The sequence below is a fragment of the Lissotriton vulgaris genome, chromosome 12, assembly GCF_964263255.1.
Source record: "Lissotriton vulgaris chromosome 12, aLisVul1.2, whole genome shotgun sequence".
In the NCBI taxonomy this organism is placed as follows: Eukaryota; Metazoa; Chordata; class Amphibia; order Caudata; family Salamandridae; genus Lissotriton; species Lissotriton vulgaris.
Genome location: NC_141700.1, coordinates 72,328,329 through 72,342,675, shown reverse-complemented (window position 1 = coordinate 72,342,675; position 14,347 = coordinate 72,328,329).

The window sequence follows — 14,347 nt, the reverse complement described above, 5'->3', positions numbered from 1 at the left end:
TCTGGCCATCCTTTTGATTGACTGACTTGTATCCCCCACAGCTTACTCTTATAAAGCAATTTTTCTCTTTTTGGTCAAGCAATTCATGATTGTACTTGTGTTATCCATCTCTCTCTCTCAAGTGCTCCTCCGCTATTGGGCAGTTTTGCTTTCCTCCTTGTGTACTGTTCTGTAGTGTGTTTCTCCCCCTGACAAGCTTCCCTCTTCTCCCGTTGAATAACATTTAATTTATTTGGTGGACCCAGCAGCTATCATTTGCTACACAGAAAAATGCTTTCACATGCTTACATTGTCATTTTTTAATATACTGATGTAAGTGGTGTTCACCATCTTGGATCAGTCAATAAAAAAAAAGTAAGTGGCGCACACATTATTCCAGACGTACCAGTTCATGCATGCTGACATGTGAGTAGGTCATTACACATGTGCGTGCTATCATCATTATGAATGTATGTGAATACAGTAAGACTGTGGCTCAGTCACCTACCTGAAGGGCAGGTTGTCTGCTGGAGCGATGAACTGTCCTCTCTCCTCCTAGAACACCTCTCGGCACTACTGAACTCGCTACAGGAGTCCTAGCAGGTGTCCCAAAAGGGAAGGGGAATGGGACAAGAGAAAGAGAGAACACTGCTTCTCCACACAGCTTGGTCCAGCCCGGCACCTTCGAGAGGATCTGTTTGCAGAGTAGTGTCGCCTTTTTATATCAAATTCTTTTTATTGAAGTATTTTCACAATATATCAAAACATTGCTTAATCAGCAGACATACATTCAGTGGATGCGAGTATCGTCATTAGATAGCCAAAGAAAATAAGACACAGTTTCGTATACTCTGGGTAATCACACCCAGTGTTTAGCTGAACCAGGAGTGAATGCATTAGTAAAACTTATGGACCCAAACTGAACTCCTTTATGGCCCCCTTATGAGGACCACCTCATATCACCCTTAGGGGTAAATGTCATTTAGACGCCAAAAAAAGCACTCCTAGTTCTAGAAAGAGGCTTCTCTGGCTGCTGGTCGCAGCACAACAGTAATCATCTCATCAAGAAAGAAAAAGCAAAAGGAGATAACCAGTTAATACAAAATAAACTAAAAAAAACAATGATGACACCCGGGAATGTTGGAGAGGTAATGGGGAGGAGGTCAATGTTAGTCAAGGGCATCCCACAGCCAGTGCGGAATGCCCTCTCAGCGCAGGCGTCGAACAGGCATCAAGGGGAGGAGAGCCATCCCTCATGTAGGTTGCTAGATCAAGAAGAGGTGTAGGGCTCTGAGTCGGGGATGACAAGCAAACATAGAAAGGCCCTCTGAAAGGTAGCTTACCAGGGGACCCCAAATATATTCAAATCCCTTTCGGGTATCATCAGCTGTATTAGTCAGACGCTCCATCGCCAGCGCTCTCCAAAGGCTTGCGTGCCACTGGGTGAGGGAGGGGGCCGTAGGTTTCTTCCACGCTGCAGTTATAGCCACCTTGGCGGCCCCCAGGCACATCCAAAGGGCCGAGCGGTCAGCAGGAGTCTGATATTTGAGTAGCGGATCTCGAAGGCCTAGTAACACATGTTCTATAGAGTCCCCTATAGGGTATCCCAATATGAGCTTAATTTGGGCCAGGATTTCCTTCCAGAAAGTTTGGATGATAGGGCAGTCCCACTATTTGTGTTTAAAATCCCCAAGTAGGCCACAACCCCTCCAACAGCGATCTGAGGTGCCCGGGAAGATAGAGTGTAACTTGTGGGGGTATAGGTACCAGTAGTGCAGTATCTTGTAGTGGGCTTCTCGGAGGTACATGGATCTGTTGAATTTCGCTATGTCTTTATTGAGAGACTCCCATTGTTTCTCCGATGGCGGAGTTCGAAGTCTGTCATCCCAAAGTGTTCTATGTCATTGTGTTCGATGTGGGGAGAGGGCCAGCAGTAACCTGTATAGGAAGGATATACAACCTTTACCCGTACTGCGGGTCTGAACACATTTTTCTTTTGGGCGGTAATCCCTAGTGGCAGCTTGACTCATCTGGGGTTCCTGTACCCAGTGAATTAGTTGCGAGTAGTGGAACCGTTCAGTGTGCGGAGGTGAAAGCGATCCATGCAGTCTGGGAAGGAGCGTATTTTGCCACTTTGAAATAAGTCTGAGATCGTTAGGCAGCCGCCGTCCCTCCACAAATCCAAGGGCCCCTCTCGAAGCGCAGGAGGGAAGTCGTTGGCGAAGTGGATGGGGGTATAGGGGGAAGGAAACGTGGTCAAAGGTAGTGATTTAGTGACTGCATCCCACACATGCAGGGTGGTGGAGGTAGGGACACCTAAGTATGCGTTCAGTGGTCTATCCAAATTGTGTCTCCAAGGTAGGTCCCAGATAGTCCTGTCAGTCACCTGTCTGTCTATGTGGAGCCATCATTTATCAGACTCTCGCAATGACCACTCGCCGAGCACTCGTAGTTGAACTGCTCTATAATAAGTTAGAAAGTCCGGGAGGGCCACGCCGCCCCCAGTTCGCGACATTGTCAGTAAATTGTAGGACAGTGGTGTCCGTTTTCCCTGCCAGATAAATTTGAGGCTATTAATTCAATGGGGTTAACCCAATAAGTCAAAGGACCTGGGTATCTATTAGTATAAAGCAACAAAGATGGTCCTAGACATATCTTACAGCACCAATTGGTGTATCACTTATTCTTTATATATTGAGGAGATTAATCCAAAACAGAGAAGGAGAAATAATTCTTTACAAAGCCAGAATTCAATATCAATGTGTCGTACCCAACATCTACTAATCAAAAACAACCAATCTTTCTGATCAGTCAATGTATTTCAAATTTATTTTCAACATTTGCAACACAGATTCGATGACAAAAAAGGGGAAAGGGAACTGCAGAATGCAGTAAGAGTGTAAAGAGGGTGCTCAAGTGAATTGAAAGGGGAAAAATAGTTCAAAGAACAAATTCAAAATGTATGTACAACTAAAATTGCAATTCTTCTAGTTCAGGGGTCTCCAACCAGTCGATCGCGAGCTACCGGTAGCTCGCCGACCCTCTGTGAGTAGCTCGTGCCTCCTATCTAATTATTAAGACGTGGTTTTGCCTTTTATTTTGTACTCCATCATTCTCTTTTATGGCAATCAGCCCTTGTCCGCCCTCACCCAAACCAGCTTCTCAGATTGGCTAAAGTGAGCTTTGCTGGGGCGGGGCGGACAGAAGAACGTGACGTTCTTCCTGCAGTCACAACTTCCTGAATTCACGCGCCACCTCTGTTTTCCAGGCTGGCATCGCGCTTAGTATTTCCTATTTGATCCTCCCGGAGTAACTTCAAGGTAAGATGGCTGGTGGCCGAGCAGCAGCATAGTGACTTGTTAAAATGAACGCCATGCAAGCAAGGCCCTTTGGTTTGAACGTCGGCTCCCACCGCGCTTTAGATCTGCATTAAAAAAAAAAGCGTGGTGGCAGGCGACGTTAAGATCAAAGGTCCTTGCAGGCACTGAGCTGCTACCGCCGTGGCAGCCGGTGCTAAAATACAAGTTCCTTGTATGCACGGAGCCGATTTCACTGACTTCACCAAGCTTTCCTTTGCCTGCACGTTGTAGTCAGTGAAAGTGGCTCCGTGCCTGCAAGGAACTTTGATTTTAACATGGGCTGCCACAGCTCTTTACGTCTGCTTTAAGTAATAGAGCGCAGTGGCTGCCCATATTCAAATTAGAAGTCCTTGCTTGTACTGGGCAGCTACACTTTACATTTGCCTGCCTTCATTAGTAAAACAAGTTCGCAGACAGCAAAAAATCTTTGCCAGCACTAAAACTGTTTCACTGTCTACTTCAGGCAAATATATAGCGTGGTGTAATATTCAGTGAAAGTTTTCACTGATTACTACACCGCGCTATATATTTGCCTGAGGTAGACAGAGAAAGCTGCTCAGAGCATGCAAGGAACGTTGACAGCCACCGCGCTTTACATCTTTCTTCAATAGTAAAGTGCGGTGGCAGCGGATGTTGCAATCAAAAGGCCTCATATTCCCTGAACTTCATTTTTGTAATTTAACTGTGGGGCATTTGAAAATTAAGGTCAGATTGGGGCCAAGTATAACAGTACATCGAAAATATGTACTTGCACTGGCAACACTCAACATTAATGAATGTATATTTTTTTGAAACATGAAGGCTCTGTGCCTCTTGCTTTGCATATTTCCCTTATGCTACACAACATGTATCAACAAGCAGAAACAGGGCATTGCCACTAGTCAAAGACGGAGTCCCTTTTATGGGTTTTTGTCTTGTTCTTCTCTGCTGTTTAAAGTCCAGACTGCAAAATTCATGCCACACAATGTGAGAAGGAAAAATAAATGTTTACTTTGCAATCTCCTACTTTTGCAGTAAGGCACAGGCTCCAGATGAGTAGGGACCCATCAGACATTGTGTTAGCAGTGCACACACCCAAAAATTAACAGGCAGAGCAGAATGGTTTTTGAGATGAAAAAGTAGAATACATTCAAATATGCACTGGTAGCCCTCAACATTTTGAGCAGGTGAAGCACCATGGCTGGGATTGTACACAGAAAGATTGATGCCCTCACATTCAAAACCTTTTTTGAAGAGGTTTACACCTGTGTACCTGAGGGGTATGTGGCAATTGTGCGCAGAGGACAGCTGTACTGTTAGTGAATGGCTTTTGAGAAAATGGGGATGTGCTTAGTGTAGGATGCAGACAATGCTAGCATCTGAAATCTGTGAAGTGCAGGACTGTGTGAGAACATAATTGAGTTAGGGGTGAAAGCTAGACTGCAAAGTAAGCCCTTGTAAAATAGACTGCAAATTATGATTTTGAGTAAATAAAAGGCTGCCAAGAGATTGGAGTTGGATTTCTGGAAGTAGAAGACTGGGCAGAGAGTGCAAGGCTTAGCAGACAGTATGTTGCTGTGCTGAACAGAGTGAAGAACTATGGCAATGCATTTTCTGGACTTTGCAGAGTTGAAGTATGTGTTATAGAACTGAGTGAAATGCTTTATAGTGAAACTAGGGTGGTTGCCAAATACCGGCCATTTGACCTCTGTTTTAATAGTTTGCAAAGGCACAAGCATAAAACAAGCATTTACAATGCAATGGTCTCGGCATCATTAAAGGTAGAGCTATTGGCATTGCTCATGACATTTCTTTTTTTTTCTTTAAATCATAAATAAATGGCATTGTCATTTACATTGCCAATACACACCACTCTGCACCTGCACTCACAGCTCTGCACTCAACAGCACTCACCGCTCTGCACCTGCACTCACCGCTCTGCACCTGCACTCACTGCTCTGCACCTGCACTCACTGCTCTGCACCTGCACTCACTGCTCTGCACCTGCACTCACTGCTCTGCACCTGCACTCACTGCTCTGCACCTGCACTCACTGCTCTGCACCTGCACTCACTGCTCTGCGCCTGCACTCACTGCTCTGCGCCTGCACTCACTGCTCTGCGCCTGCACTCACTGCTCTGCGCCTGCACTCACTGCTCTGCACCTGCACTCACAGCTGTGCACCTGCACTCACAGCTGTGCACCTGCACTCACAGCTCTGCACTCAACAGCACTCACCGCTCTGCACCTGCACTCACCGCTCTGCACCTGCACTCACCGCTCTGCACCTGCACTCACCGCTCTGCACCTGCACTCACTGCTCTGCACCTGCACTCACTGCTCTGCACCTGCACTCACTGCTCTGCGCCTGCACTCACTGCTCTGCGCCTGCACTCACTGCTCTGCGCCTGCACTCACTGCTCTGCGCCTGCACTCACTGCTCTGCGCCTGCACTCACTGCTCTGCGCCTGCACTCACTGCTCTGCGCCTGCACTCACTGCTCTGCGCCTGCACTCACTGCTCTGCGCCTGCACTCACTGCTCTGCGCCTGCACTCACTGCTCTGCGCCTGCACTCACTGCTCTGCGCCTGCACTCACTGCTCTGCGCCTGCACTCACTGCTCTGCGCCTGCACTCACTGCTCTGCGCCTGCACTCACTGCTCTGCGCCTGCACTCACAGCTGTGCACCTGCACTCACAGCTCTGCACTCAACAGCACACACCACTCTGCACCTGCGCTCACAGCTCTGCACTCAACAGCACACACCACTCTGCACCTGCGCTCACAACTCTGCACTCAACAGCACACACCACTCTGCACGTGCGCTCACAGCTCTGCACTCAACAGCACACACCACTCTGCACCTGCGCTCACAGCTCTGCACTCAACAGCACACACCACTCTGCACCTGCGCTCACAGCTCTGCACTCAACAGCACACACCACTCTGCACCTGCGCTCACAGCTCTGCACTCAACAGCACACACCACGCTGCACACACCACTCTGCACACACTCACAGCTCTGCACTCAACAGCACACACCACTCTGCACACACTCACAGCTCTGCACTCAACAGCACACACCACTCTGCACCTGCACTCACAGCTCTGCACTCAACAGCACACACCACTCTGCACCTGCGCTCACAGCTCTGCACTCAACAGCACACACCACGCTGCACACACCACTCTGCACACACTCACAGCTCTGCACTCAACAGCACACACCACTCTGCACCTGCGCTCACAGCTCTGCACTCAACAGCACACACCACTCTGCACCTGCGCTCACAACTCTGCACTCAACAGCACACACCACTCTGCACGTGCGCTCACAGCTCTGCACTCAACAGCACACACCACTCTGCACCTGCGCTCACAGCTCTGCACTCAACAGCACACACCACTCTGCACCTGCGCTCACAGCTCTGCACTCAACATCACACACCACTCTGCACCTGCGCTCACAGGTCTGCACTCAACAGCACACACCACGCTGCACACACCACTCTGCACACACTCACAGCTCTGCACTCAACAGCACACACCACTCTGCACCTGCACTCACAGCTCTGCACACACCACTCTGCACCTGCACTCACAGCTCTGCACTCAACAGCACACACCATTTTGCACCTGCACTCACAGCTCTGCACACACCACTCTGCACCTGCACTCACAGCTCTGCACACACCACTCTGCACACACCACTCTGCACACACCACTCTGCACACACCACTCTGCACACACCACTCTGCACACACCACTCTGCACACACCACTCTGCACACACTCACAGCTCTGCACACACTCACAGCTCTGCACACACTCACAGCTCTGCACACACTCACAGCTCTGCACACACTCACAGCTCTGCACACACTCACAGCTCTGCACCTGCGCGCACTCACAGCTCTGCACCCTGCACTCACAGCTCTGCACCCTGCACTCCCTACTCTGAATTAACGCCTCCCTGCAGGTAATGTACGTTTTCCCCGTTTTGTTGCCAACAAAACCCTTCAAATGTCCTAGGAGGCAGCGCACTACAAAAATAATAATGGCGTGATTACAAGTGCACATGCTTCTAAGGCACCCTACCAGCAGTGTGTCGCCCTGTCCGGCCTGGGGAGAGCCCTGCTATCTTATCGAGCCACTCACTCGGTCAGGTCTGTAAGAATGGTCCTGGAGGTGAGATATGCACACAAACTTTTTAAGGCATGGGCCAAGTGGGCTCTGGCCCAGTGCCCCTGCCTTTTAGGGGCCTCCCTGATAGAGGCATCCCTGTTCTACAGAGTCTGTACGACGCGTCACACTCAACTGTCCGTATCTTAGTATTCACTTTTCTATTTTGGTATTTAAACTAACTAGACACACACTTTACATGTCTAGGGAGAATATGGAATGACAAGATGTAAAATTGACTAGCACAGCTACCATCAGATAAGCCTAACCCGCACGCCCCTAAATAACAACTCTATGTCCGTGTTTACCATCAGTATAATTCCAGGGCTGAAGGCCTCATGATTGCTGTAAGAATTTGGCTCAAGTTGCAGAAACCAAGTCTTAAAACTTGCATATTGGGGTACCCAGATACAAAGAAGAGACGAAACCCTGTGAACTAATTCATGCCTCAGATCAACAACAAAGTAACGTGACTCAAAATTCCAATTCCATAATATTACGTGTAGCCCCAGTGACCTGCGAACATAATTGCGAAGCTGGTCACAATTTTTTTTTAAAACGAGACCCTGCTAAAAAACATAAGTCCGTTTGACCCAATGCATGGAAGCATTTAGGGTAACTCATTCAGTAACATTTTTACATGTAAAAGAAAAAAAGCAAAAGTACTACGGCAGTAAAGAGGCTGGCAATCGACAGATGGTGAAAAATAGACACGTTCTGTCATACATAATGTTTGTTCCGTTCGTACTGGTGATTGAGACCTTGGTGTTGCATCTAAGGCCATGGCTCCGGAGGTTTGTTTTCTAGACTTAACTCGCTGAGCAAACCGCACTCATCCTGTGCCTCGAATCCCTTAATAATAAATGTAAAGCACATGAAAGAGTTTTCTGCATCTAAGTATGTGACTGGTGCACAGCACACTCTGAACTTACCCAGGGGATGGGACTTCAAACTTGCGTTCACCGCTGCGCCTCCGGGTTCGGACCCTGATCCGGGGCAGGCCAGGCCAGACTCGACCCTGGCTCGGGGGGGGGGGGGGGGGCTTCTCTGCGTCCTGGGCTGAGGTGTGTTCTCCACGGCGAGAGACGAAGGAGAGCTGCGGGCAGAGGGAAGGGGGGGGGGGGGGGGGAGAGAGACAGAAACACCTAAAAACCTCTGTCTGCTATCAACATGTTCCCCGGGTGCTCCAACTGGACCGGAGACCAATTTTGCAGAAGAAACTAAAAACGTGACAGAAAAACAAAGTTCTTACCAGCGCATAATTCACATCTACCACGGAGACAAACTCCTACTGATACAGATTTAAAAAAAGATTAAAGGGTGCACCCGTTTGTGTGTTGGGTGGTCTGGTGGCTGAATAGCTGCCTCTTGGTGTAAGAGGCCTGCTTTCTAATACCAGCTTCTCAATTGGAGGAGAGGCGTGTGATCCTCGGCAAATGTAACTGTCGCAGTGAGATCTTAGCAGCACTACACACACACCAGTGAAAAGCACAGCATAAAACGGGTCGAACTTGAAAGGGTTTTCGGTTCGTTGTCGCGCAACACACTCATCCATTCACTATTGTGTGCCTCAGAAAACACGTCTATTCCCCTGAAAGCACGGGGATCCGGGAATGGCTTGGGGTGACCTTGGGGCCACTCTGCTGCCCCTTGCCTTGGCATGGATGGCAGGGGGCGGAAGCTGCTAGGAAGCCCAGTGAAGTGCCCTTGCAGCTGTGGGGTGACATGGCCCCCGACGGGCCCCGGTTCTGTAGTTGAGGGGTGACCTCGTCGCCGCCCCCCAGCCCTGGCAGCCGCTGCTGCGGCCTGGCAGGCTCTGGCCCCTGCAGCTGAGCGCTTTCATCCGCTCTCCTCGCTTGTTAACACCATTCAGCGCGAGGCCCCGTCCCGGGCCCGGCGGGGGCCTTTGCACTCGGATTGTTCCTAATTAGCCGCCTCGCTGTGCCCGCAAACATGGATACACGGTGCGGGGGCAGCGATCTGCAGGTGGGGGGCGCACAGGGTATCCCCGGAACAGGAGCCGCACAGACCCCCACCTGCCCCCTTCCTCGGGAGGGTTCCCGTTTAGCCCGTGTTCCTTGTAACACAAAGAGGTGAGAACAAGCACCAGGGCGCGCCTTCCAGGCCGTGCCTGGAATGGGTCTTTTCGGCCGCAGGAAGTTACCGTGGATGCGCCAGCACCAAAGATAACGCAGTAGGTTCCGTGGTGCCTTGCACCAGTGACGGCACTCACAATGAGGTGACCAGGGGCAAGAGACTTCTCGACTGTAGAAAGGCGAGTTCCTGCACAGCACTCCGCAGACGAAGGGGGTGGGGGGGTGCGACGAGAGACGAAGGAGAGCTGCGGGCAGAGGGAAGGTGGGGGGGGAAGACGGCACTCACCGGCTGTTCAGAGAGGCGGCGGTTCCTCCCTGCCACGGGCAGGGCTGCTGGGCTTCGGCTGGGGACGTGCTTCTTCTCCAAGATAAGAGCGGCAGGGCGGCTTTGCAGAGTGCGCTCCGCGGCTCCCTGTGGTGCCCCCAATGCCTGTCTGCCCACAAAAAACGAGACGGGCCGATGTGTACACACAGAGGCTGCCAGGTGGAGGAGGCTGCGACTTCTTGGGGCGGCTGTTGTCGAGAAATGGCCTAAAGAAAAGCGCCGCCATTTTCCGATTCGGGGGCGTGTTTTTTGCGCCCTGAGTGACAGACGACGTCACAGGGCTAAAGAATGCAAAAAATCACGCCCCCGAATCCGAAAAAGACGGAGCTTATTTGGAGGGACGGCTCTCTCCTCCAATGGCTGGCCTCCTTTTAGGAAGCCAGCCAATTGAGGTGAGACGGCCGAGGGAGGCGGGTTCCAGATCCCTACTAAGTATCATACGATCTCCTCCCGGAAATGCTGGCAAGCCAGCATTTCCGGTCCTCGACCGAAAAAGTAATATGTATTCACTTGTAACATAACTTTTCTCCCTTTGTTTATTTTACTTTATTTGATAATGAAGTAAGGGGAGGCCTTCTGTTGCAGCATTCTATCTATTTTAGCGCTTACTAATCCAATGTGTGGCACTGAAGCACTTACTTCACTGAAGCACTTACCTACATGGTCAGCAAGCTATGGCATGTGTACCGTGAGTGGTTGGACATGTTTTCTTTGGTTTGTGATCCTATATGGGAAGTGTTACCTTGTCTTCCCTGATGAACACCAATAATTCGGCTTAAAGTCAATGAAGCCAGGTGTGGGGGGGATGTCTCAGAAAAATGCGTGAGTTGCTCGGCATTTAGTAGCTCACAACGATTTTTACTGATCAGAAGTAGCTCTCACTTCAGAAAAGGTTGGAGACCCCTGTTCTAGTTGAACAAACACAGAGGCCTACCCATACAGATAGGTCATACAGGGAAGGGACATGGACAAGGGTACTAAGGTCTAAGCCTCAAAACAAGGGGGAGACAACCTCGACGTTTCGACCCTGGTGCAATAAGGGGAAGTTTAACGTTTCTGCTGCGGGTCTTCTACAGGACTGAACGGGGAGGGAGGGAGGTGGAAAGCAACAGAAAGGACCTAAAAGGCAATTTAAAATAACTCAGTTAGACTAAATACTTAGAAGAATCTTGTTAAAATTGGTTAATGGTTGGGTACTTTACCAAGAATAATGAAAAGAAGGTCGTGTCCTGACAATAAATGAGTGAGGGCAACCTAAGGGACACAAAAGGAAAGACTGGCTAAGTGCCCATCTCCAAATGTCACAATGATACATTCCCTGTCAATCACTATTGACAGATCAATAATTGAGCACTCACCCGTCAGTGGTATGCCCAGTGTTCATCCAATACTTGGCTCATGGTGAATATTCCATTCAAAAAGGGGGGAAACGGTTTCCAATGTTATTCTAAACATAAACAAGGGGAGGACTGAGTACACGATATCTTAAAAAGTCAGTCAGTAAGTGCAAAGTATTGCTGAAGTTCACAAACTTCCCTTACCCCGGCTATTATCCAATCGTGAGCAATGTCAAAGGAGGCAGTGCTGTGTAAAGCCCCAGCGTCCTGTCATGAAAAACGGAACCGGCATCAGAATTGCTTGTACTTTTAAAAACAATTCGTAAGAGGAGTTCGCCCTATATATTGCTCATTAACTGGCCCCGCTTTTGTAAATACCTGTTGGGATGGTGCGAAACGTTCCTATTTTACTTAAGTGACTGCAAGGTTGTAAACAAGCCACGGGAGAAAAGCATCTTCCAAACACAATCAGGCACGTCTGTTCAGCACGTAACGTGAGATCACGTGGTGCATAAAAAGACCCGTATAAAGATGAAAGACATTCTTCGCGACTGTTTATTCAAGGGAAATTGCATACGGCTACTCGATCCCAGGTCTAAAAGGATGTTGTACACATTAATAAATGTTCAATGACATCGCAAGGGGCATTTATTATTACCAAATTCCAATTGTCAAAATTAAAATAAATTGTGGGATACTATCGGTGCCAAATGTAACCGTTGTATTATAGGCTCAGTACCCAAGCGATATATTCAGGAAACAAATGTTTTATCAATGTAGAGGAAACATAAAAAACATAAAAACACACATTCAATGTAAATACTGTACAAAAACATACATATATATACAATTGTACACAGAGTCAATAAACAGAGTCTTGTGATTGATATGTTATACATCAGGATAGTTCAAATACATTTCAAAAACCTTTCACATTTATAAGCTAATGGGAAAGGTTATCCAATGTAAACATCAATCATCCAGTCAGCATATACATTATTCGGAAATGGTAAAATTAACCATTATATATCGATGCCATTTGTCTAGTAACTTCTTCATGCTCATTCAGTCCCCTATTGACAGTATCAAAGAAGTGCATCCATCTACATCAGGGGTCTCCAACCTTTTCTGAAGTGAGAGCTACTTCTGATCAGTAAAAATCGTTGTGAGCTACTAAATGCCGAGCAACTCACGCATTTTTCTGAGACATCCCCCCCACACCTGGCTTCATTGACTTTAAGCCGAATTATTGGTGTTCATCAGGGAAGACAAGGTAACACTTCCCATATAGGATCACAAACCAAAGAAAACATGTCCAACCACTCACGGTACACATGCCATAGCTTGCTGACCATGTAGGTAAGTGCTTCAGTGAAGTAAGTGCTTCAGTGCCACACATTGGATTAGTAAGCGCTAAAATAGATAGAATGCTGCAACAGAAGGCCTCCCCTTACTTCATTATCAAATAAAGTAAAATAAACAAAGGGAGAAAAGTTATGTTACAAGTGAATACATATTACTTTTTCGGTCGAGGACCGGAAATGCTGGCTTGCCAGCATTTCCGGGAGGAGATCGTATGATACTTAGTAGGGATCTGGAACCCGCCTCCCTCGGCCGTCTCACCTCAATTGGCTGGCTTCCTAAAAGGAGGCCAGCCATTGGAGGAGAGAGCCATCCCTCCAAATAAGCTCCGTCTTTTTCGGATTCGGGGGCGTGATTTTTTGCATTCTTTAGCCCTGTGACGTCGTCTGTCACTCAGGGCGCAAAAAACACGCCCCCGAATCGGAAAATGGCGGCGCTTTTCTTTAGGCCATTTCTCGACAACAGCCGCCCCAAGAAGTCGCAGCCTCCTCCACCTGGCAGTCTCTGTGTGTACACATCGGCCCGTCTCGTTTTTTGTGGGCAGACAGGCATTGGGGGCACCACAGGGAGCCGCGGAGCGCACTCTGCAAAGCCGCCCTGCCGCTCTTATCTTGGAGAAGAAGCACGTCCCCAGCCGAAGCCCAGCAGCCCTGCCCGTGGCAGGGAGGAACCGCCGCCTCTCTGAACAGCCGGTGAGTGCCGTCTTCCCCCCCCACCTTCCCTCTGCCCGCAGCTCTCCTTCGTCTCTCGTCGCACCCCCCCGCCCCCCTTCGTCTGCGGAGTGCTGTGCAGGAACTCGCCTTTCTACAGTCGAGAAGTCTCTTGCCCCTGGTCACCTCATTGTGAGTGCCGTCACTGGTGCAAGGCACCACGGAACCTACTGCGTTATCTTTGGTGCTGGCGCATCCACGGTAACTTCCTGTGGCCGAAAAGACCCATTCCAGGCACGGCCTGGAAGGCGCGCCCTGGTGCTTGTTCTCACCTCTTTGTGTTACAAGGAACACGGGCTAAACGGGAACCCTCCCGAGGAAGGGGGCAGGTGGGGGTCTGTGCGGCTCCTGTTCCGGGGATACCCTGTGCGCCCCCCACCTGCAGATCGCTGCCCCCGCACCGTGTATCCATGTTTGCGGGCACAGCGAGGCGGCTAATTAGGAACAATCCGAGTGCAAAGGCCCCCGCCGGGCCCGGGACGGGGCCTCGCGCTGAATGGTGTTAACAAGCGAGGAGAGCGGATGAAAGCGCTCAGCTGCAGGGGCCAGAGCCTGCCAGGCCGCAGCAGCGGCTGCCAGGGCTGGGGGGCGGCGACGAGGTCACCACTCAACTACAGAACCGGGGCCCGTCGGGGGCCAGGTCACCCCACAGCTGCAAGGGCACTTCACTGGGCTTCCTAGCAGCTTCCGCCCCCTGCCATCCATGCCAAGGCAAGGGGCAGCAGAGTGGCCCCAAGGTCACCCCAAGCCATTCCCGGATCCCCGTGCTTTCAGGGGAATAGACGTGTTTTCTGAGGCACACAATAGTGAATGGATGAGTGTGTTGCGCGACAACGAACCGAAAACCCTTTCAAGTTCGACCCGTTTTATGCTGTGCTTTTCACTGGTGTGTGTGTAGTGCTGCTAAGATCTCACTGCGACAGTTACATTTGCCGAGAGGATCACACGCCTCTCCTCCAATTGAGAAGCTGGTATTAGAAAGCAGGCCTCTTACACCAAGAGGCAGCTATTCAGCCACC